A 7,252-nucleotide genomic window follows, 5' to 3' on the forward strand; every position below is an offset into this window, starting at 1 on the left:
GTGAGACTGAAGTCTCTCTGCAAAAACATAAATTAAGCAAACGTGAGTACAAATGTACCTAGCAAGACTTACATCAGAACTATCTACATATGCATCGGTATCAACAGAAGGGGTGGTGGAGTTTAACTGCAGCAAGCCAGCTTTGACTCGGTGGCTATCCTAAACTATGACTGCAAGTAACTCTTTTGAGGTGGCGCACACGAGTCCACATATTCACCAAATCAATACACCACTATGGATCTGCTCCCGTCTCCCTACGAGAAGGCCATCCATAGCACTCACGCTTATCTTGCGCATTTTAGAGTATCCACTTCAAGTTATCTATAAACTGCACAGGCAACCCAGAAGTCCTTTACCGTGGACACGGCTATTTGAATAGATGATGTTAACCCTGCAGGGGTGTACTTCGTCACACACGCTCTCGCCACTTACCACCATGTACACGTCGTGTATCTCGGCAACCTTCAAGCGGAAGCCTGGCGAGGGAGTCGGCCACGACCTGACTAACCACACAAGTCTCTCGTCCAGGTTTATCGCCTATTCGGGTTCCATCCGCAAGGAGATCCGGCCGGGGTGTCGCTCACGGCCCCAAACGATGTGTACAGGGTTCCAAGCCCACCAAACGGGCGACGCTTGGCATACCCGGCCACGGTGCCTAGTCTGTCCCAAGCCCACCTGTACCGGGTGCCACTTGGTAGACTACTAACACTACCTACAAACACCAGAAACTAGTTGCAACTCCTGGACAGAGATCAGGTTGATTAATAAGTCGAGAGAGCTTGGAGTGCCCGGAGCCCGATGTGTGGTAGTAGCTGTTCATGGATCACAAACATAGAACTCAGTTCCTGAGGACGGTTTCAATGAGACAACCCACCATGTACTCCTACATGGCCTCTTACCGCTACCTTTACCAAATCGTGTTCACACACTTAGCTCTCAACAGTAAGACATGTTCACCACATTCCAATTCATCCCTGACGAATCAGACCTGACTCAACTCTAAGCAGTAGCAGGCATGACAACAAGCATGAATGAGTAGGCACATCATGCTAGTGGGTTTCATCTATTTACTGTGGCAATGACAGGTCATGCAGAGGAAAGCGGTTCAACTACCGCAGCATGTAACAGTTGAGTCGCTGTTGTCCTAATCCAGTAAAAGAGAGTAGGAGCGAGAGAGTGGGATTGTATCGGAATGAACAAGGGGGTTTTGCTTGCCTGGCACTTCTGAAGATAGTATAGCTCTTCATCGGTGTCATCGATCTCATCGTCGGAACCACGCCTACTGAGAGGGAACAAACACCAGCAAGAGTGAAAGAACACAATCAATGCAATGCGACAATATGATGCATGATCATGACATGGCAATATGCTGTGATTTGAGCTAATGCAACTAACAACAATTTAAATGAAGTTGGTTTGAATGCAAGATTCAAATTCAAACTCCATATGTGATTATTCAAATGCCATTTATATGATTGGTCCTAAACAGCAGCTATAAGTTTTTCTAACATGCATGAAAATGGTACAGATGGATAGATTGGATTTTTTGGATCATTTTTCATATATAAATCTTTTCATTTGGAGTTACAGATTAATTTCTGTTTTTTTAAGTTTACACTATTTTCAGGCATTTTCTGAATTACTTTAAATCCAGAAAATGTTTAACTGCGTCAGCGTTGTGCAAGCATGACGTCAGCGAGTCAGCTAAGGCTGACCAGGTCAAACCTGACGACCGGGTCCCACATGTCATTGGCTCACTGTTAACTGGGAGTTAATCCCGTGTTGACTGGGATTTGACCCGCTGCGGGACCCGCTTGTCAGTGTCTGTTAGGGAGGGATTAGTGGTGATTAGCGCCTAACTAAGCGACCACGTCAGCCCGCCGGAGTTTGGTCAGCGACGACCTCAAACTGCGGCGGAAGCTCACCGGAAAACATCTACGGGGCTCAGTTTTGTGCGTGGTTTGCGTCTACAGATAGCTGAAGGTGCGCCGCATCCAACTGGGCGAGCGACAGCGGCTGGGGTGGCCTGTACTCGCCGGAGACGAGCTCGCGACGGCGGCCAGAGTTCGACAAGCTCGGGTTCGGTGTTATAGTGCGCGGAAGGGTTAGCGGATGGGTGCGCTCGGCTCCTAGGAGCATGCTGAGTGCATTGATAGGCTCGGACGCGAGTGGCGGTGGCTAGAACAACGGCGGTGTCATGCGCGGCGGAGCCGAGCTCTCGGCCATGGCGGAGATGCATCCTGGAGCTCGCGAACGCGAGGGGGAAGAGAGGGTTTCGGCACGGAGGCTCACAGCGGGTCTGGCAGCAACAACGGCGAGATGCTCAGCGGGCTCGGGTAGGCGCTCGGGGCGGCGAATCGACGACAAAGATCTTCGATGGCCGACGAGGGAAACGGCGGAGCTGGCGGCGTCCAGGGGCTTCCGGGACCGTGCGGCTTGGTGAGGAGGAAGAGGGTGACGATGCGGAGCTCGTAGGTAGCTTAGGGTGTCGTCGGAATGACGGTGGCTGCGGTGGTGGCGAGCGGCGTCGACGGCAGCTCTCGGGTGAGCTCAGGGGAGAGAGCCAGGGGAGGGGAAAGTGAGCACGGAGGGGGAGAGAGGCAGGGGTGCGTGGCCTCGTGGGAGGCGTCCAGGCAGGCAGGGAGAGAGGAGGTGGCCGCAGCGTGTGTGCGCGCGCGGGGAACACACGCCCTCCTGCCTACTGGCAGGAGGTTGAAGACGGTGCAGCGGCTGGTGTGCTGGGCCGCCAGCTGGGCTGCCAGGTAGGTAAGTGCCAGGTTAGTTTCCTTCCCTTTCTTTTCTTATTTTCTATTTTGTTATTTCGTTACTGGATTTAGTAAAATACTAAATCACTTCATAAAATCCTGAAATAAATTTATAGGAACTATTTGAATTATTTGCAACAGCCCCCAAGTACTTCCAGGATTATTTGTACATTTAAAAATATTTATAAGATTTAAATGTCCAAATTCAAATACTTTTGAATTGGCTCAAAAATCCAAGAATGACCTAGAAATATGTCCATCATTGTTGGCAGAGGTTTTCACCTTTCTCAGAAATCATGAACATTTTTGAAGGCATTTTTGGGTTCATTGAAAATGATTTATTTTGAACCTAGTTGAATTCATTTGGTGCTAGGGTTCTGAACATCCCCATTTCAAGTTTAAATGAAATTTAGACATGATGCAGCAACTAAGCTAGTCCAAGTGCTTAGCAAGGCTAGGGATGTGACAACTCACCCCCACTAAACAAGAATCTCGTCCCGAGATTCAAGACGTGAGGTAAGAGGAAAGGGGGTCACAAAACTATCACAGTTTTCAGGATCCATTTGCCCTTCTCGAAGATGTTGATTCATTGCTTCAAATTTATCTTGACGTCTTTGCTTTTGAGATCTTTACCCAACACGATGACGACAGAAGGAAACTCTACAGAAAACGATCTCCTCGAAGATCGAACACTCAAGATCAACTCACAGAGTGAGATGTAAGAACACCTCTTGAGTTGATACACAAAACACACACCAGGAGCAACGTAAGAAGTAGATGATGGAGGTTCATTAGTAAGCAACAATTCCACGTCTAAGTAAGATGGTGCATGGTTTCAAAATAGCAAGGAGATGATTGCCATGATTCCGTAACGTGACACCTTAGGGAAGGTGACTTGCAGAATTATTCCCTTAAGTGGCAAAAAGAATTACTTTTGATACAAAGATCATTGAAACTCTTTATACCAGCCTAAGGCAATCACAATCGATCATTTGAAGGAGTTTGAAAGAATGACATACTCGGACTAGAATGGATGATGTGGACTACCTTGTTGAGGACAACATAATGGATGATTTTTGCCTATCATCGGAAATGGATGGGACCCATGGTAGTCCACATTTGAAGATGATCCTGGACAGCAACTGCTGAGAAGGGCAGCCCATGGGAAATTGGCACAATGGCAGTGCAAGCTGGGAACAAAATGCAAATGTTGGGAATTCCAACCATCATATCTGCCTGAGATTCAGATCTGGTTAGAAATAGGATACTTCAGACTCAATATGTCTGAAAGAAGAGTTGCAACACAAATCGACGAGATAATGTTGCGAGATTCTCACGAAACTGACTATGGTAGTAAGCTCCAAAACATGAGCTGGTTCTGCTACACACCTGTGAACACGCTGTCCTAGACAAGCATGACCACATAATAGTCTTACAACAAAACACTGCCGAGTTCTGGTTGGGAACCATCATCGAGGATAACAGAATATTTTGCATGAACTAGTATTAGCACAACAAACTCCTTTTCCTTGAGCAAATCAATAGTGGCTTGGTGTGCTAGGGAATACATATGGAGTGGAGGTAATTAATCTACCAAACCATAGAATACATTCGCACATGCATAACTGACTTGGGATGGTACCAGAGGAAACAAAAACAATCTTTCTCGAACTCACAGCGGCAACTTGCACCAAATGCACATGAATTCGAGGAAGTCACTTCTTCCATCCAAGCATAAGCTTCATGAACGGAACACGAAGGCATTGCTTACAAAGTTTCCAACACTAGGTTGATGTCCAACATGAATCATGGAGGAGACAAAATGCTACAGATGGGCTCAACAACAACTCATTGAAATTTCCATATCACTGGACTTCCACCATTATGTGAACAATGTGGTAGTATTGGTCAAACCAAAAGATGTAATGGTGTATGCTCGAGGGATCAACCACGAGTAAAATAACATTACGAATATCGTTGGTTTTGATTTGATTTGAGGATAGCCCATACTCAGTCAAAGTTTGGATAAGACGATAGGTCCATTAGCTGAACACGAAGATCAATCGATGAAGATATCATCTTTCTTCAAGACACACAAACACAAGCATATCCCTTTGAAAATGAACTAAATCATGCAGCTTTTATCCACCAACTCTCCAAGTTGTTGTTCAGCTTAACCAACTAGCTCAGGGGTACCCAACACAGATTCTTGGAGATGGGGTGGTTACAAGGAACCAACTTGATCACGAGCTCAACATAGCGGTCAGGGAATAGCCTGGTGATACTTCCGAGAAGATATTCAGAAAATCACGAACCACCGATATGTTACTAAGCTCGAGAACAATCTGGCTTTTCAGGCAAGACGATGTGGTCAAGAGAGTGATGGATTGACACAATCCTAACCCATTGATCGAAGAGTGCACCAAAAATAAGGACTAGGTAGCACAATCATTCCTAGTATGGTGATTCAATAACCAACACACTAAGAATGAAATTATTGTCCTTTAACTACCAAGCAACGGGGTTGCTAAGAGTACTGATTTCACACATCATAGTTCACTTGTCGGCAGTCTGGTTGCAACAACACAGAGACCGAGGAATGAAGAACGATGGCGAGAAGTATCACTTCGTCAAGATCTCATAAGACATGGTGCAATTCCCATGATATTCTTGACATAAAGGGGGTAATACTCCAGGGTAGGACAGAACAAAAGCTGGATTGACATTTTGATCTGCGGGATACAACTGCTTTGACCCAATCCTAGATATGGATGAGGTACTGGAGTTTGTTTCTCCTAGTCATTCCAGAATAGAATGGCTTGACAGACCACAAGAATATGAGGTATCGATGAGATCATGATACAACTAAAGAGAGGGACAACTCAAAGGAACATATAACTTTCTGAGTTGTGGATGCATAGATTAGTATATCGAACCAAGTTCAACAGGTTTCTTCCAGATAATCCATGCAGAGAGGTAGGACTGGCAGAGTCACAACCATGATGGAGAACTCACCACGAGCACTCTGATTGTGAACTTTGATTCAAAAGAACTTCTTCCATAATGGTTCATGGTATTGGAAGAACGATATACCACGGACCTCGAAGACTATCACAAAGGTTACTAATATCCCAAAAGAACTAGCAAACACTATCAACACGAGGTAAGTAGAGTGAATCTTGGCTCAAAAACCTAGAAATAGAATGCCTACTAACTAAATGGCATCACGGGATGCTTTCGAGAATAATGGCCAGAATCATCACACTAGGGATACAAAGCATGGCTAGATTACTAGGTGATCCTCTAAGACACCTAGGGTCATAATAATAGCTCCAACATATATGTCGAGGCAACAGAGTACCTCAACTCACCGATTAGTGTGGTTAAACTGGCCCAAAGAAACATCGGGAATGGAAAGAAGGGATTTGCAAATGCATCAGACTAGTTAGAAACCTGGGATGACTCGGGCAGCATAACGGCTAAAAAATGCTCAAAAAGATTTGAGACATCCTGAAAAAATGGTGGTATAACCACTAGAACATCATAATATCAAGGTTCTGAGATCAACTAAGAACACATGGAAGTAGTAGGAACTGAAGTAGGGCTTGAAACCATCAATCCTATAAGTCTACGGATTAGTAACACGTGATCCTGATAGAAAGAAGAGAAAGCCTAGTTCCTTAACCCCGTAGGAAAGATAGTATGACTCCGATCAGAAGGGCATAAGGTAAAGGAGTAAAAAGAGCCTTACGTTCCCTTCCAAAATCTATTCCCTTATATAACTAAAGCATTTCTAGACTCCACTTCGACCAGTTTGGCTTGGTAATCCTACAGGCAGTCAGGCTCTGATACCAAAGCTGTGAGGACCCCGATCTTAAGTCACACAGATCTAGCATGTAACACATCATATCACTTTGCAGCCTCACGCACGGTATTCCCACGGGTGCCACCTTACCTGGCCCGAGACCGTTTGTGCCTTTTGGCTCACATATATGATAGTGTTGCTAGTATCCATATGATAGTGAACCCAGGCCGACATGACTAGTCGTGAACCCAAAGTGACACTAACTTACGGGGACAGGCATACATGAACCAGCATTGAATGTGTCGGTCATCGTGTGAATCCGGGCTGTAGCAACTGGGCTAACAGGACTCCAGGAACCCGGGCTGTAGCAGGTTAGCAGGACTCCGAAAGTCACCGCGTGACATTTCCCCAAAGGGACAGACACAGGAACGAAGTGGACCACATGCCGGCCAGTCTAAGTGTCCCGGAGCAGTAGTAACTAGGCTAGCAGGACTCCGGTGAACCGGGCTGTAGCAGACTACCATGGCTTAGTGGAAGCACTAGACTACATTTCCCCATAAGAGAGGCTACCAAGGATAAACAACTAGGTTGTCAGATCCCACACATACCAAGCATTTCAATCATACACACAATATGCCCGATATGTGTAAATACAACATGGCATCACAACAAAACTCTACAA

Source organism: Triticum aestivum, chromosome 2D (genome assembly GCF_018294505.1).
Source record: "Triticum aestivum cultivar Chinese Spring chromosome 2D, IWGSC CS RefSeq v2.1, whole genome shotgun sequence".
NCBI lineage: Eukaryota > Viridiplantae > Streptophyta > Magnoliopsida > Poales > Poaceae > Triticum > Triticum aestivum.